Source organism: Haplochromis burtoni, unplaced genomic scaffold (assembly GCF_018398535.1).
Source record: "Haplochromis burtoni strain Fernald_Lab_line unplaced genomic scaffold, NCSU_Asbu1 Contig_1478, whole genome shotgun sequence".
Taxonomy (NCBI): domain Eukaryota; kingdom Metazoa; phylum Chordata; class Actinopteri; order Cichliformes; family Cichlidae; genus Haplochromis; species Haplochromis burtoni.
Genome location: NW_024583839.1, coordinates 39,620 through 40,997, shown reverse-complemented (window position 1 = coordinate 40,997; position 1,378 = coordinate 39,620).

The following is a 1,378-nucleotide window of genomic DNA, read 5'->3' as shown; positions in this document are numbered from 1 at the left end:
GACCTCCCGAAGTCCACAACCAGTTCCTTAGTCTTTGAGGTGTTGAGTTGCAGGTGGTTTGTGTGACTCCATGCGACAAAGTATTTATTATAATTACAGAAAAGACTCCAAGTGAATCATCTTCAACTCCAAGTACTAGTACCTTGTATTATAGGCAAAATTAATAATGTGATTGGCTGAAAGGTCTTTGTAGTCATGAGTTTGGGTGGGAGGGGCAGTGATGTCAGAGTGTGGTAAGAGTACAGCAGACTGGAAAAGATTTGCTTCAAGGTAAGTTCAATCAAAATCACTAATACTCTCATATTTTATGATTTTAATCTCTTGTCCTTCCAGTTAAAGAATATAAATCACTAATGCTTCCAACATTGTGCTGATGTTCTTCTTGTACTGATAGCCCTGCGGATTACTTGTAGGATTTTAGATTAAAAACCCAATTTCTAACTATGTATTAAAACAACACTTTATAAATATAGTTCATTGATTTCTTTGACAAAGTGTAATTCCAGATTAAAATTGCAGTACACTAACAACATACCTAAAGGATGATATGTAAATACCATTAATTAGGTTTGTGAGATTAATTACATATAAAATTCCAAAAAAATCAACCTTGATTTCAAGTTACAGTTTAGAAAATGATTATTTGATTTGCTAGTCAACATTGATGTGAGCAGAAGTCCTGAGAAGTGTGATTTTGGTCCTATTCAAATGAATAATTCTTCTGGTTTTTTTAAAAATCAAAGTTCCTAAAGCTTCAAATTTTAGAATACAAACCAATAATTCTTCCATTTTTTCTACTTAAATTTATAGATCTTGAATAACAATTACTAATCCTTCCAAGATACTAATGTATATTTCCTCTGTATGCAGGTTATCTTTGGAAACGTAGGGTCTTTTGTTCCTTCTTAATCCGACTTTGAGAATGTCAGGTATGTGCCAGTGTGTTAAAGCTACACCTGTTTGATTTCTCAGATTCAGTGATCAGAACTAAAATGGCATGTGCCCTTCATGCAGTGGAAATACGGCTGCAAAGTGTTGCTCACAATCACTCAACCTTGTGTCAACTTCAGAGCCCGCAAGATGAGTATCCTACAAGAGAACCCTGCAGGCAAGTGCAGTTTGTCTCTTCTTAATCCACCAAATTTTTCCATAATATATAAAATGTATTTGAGTAATCTCTGCTCAGTACTCTCCTGTATGGGGTGGCAGATGTTGTCCAACAGGGATGACAGTTCTGCAGCACTATATACATATGAACAGTATTAACAGGAAAAAAATATATAAAATGCACAAATATACAAGCCGGTGGGTGAGGAGGAGAATGACAGTATCATCCGCTGAAGTGGGTCCAGTGATGAGCTTACCAGGTGCCGAAACT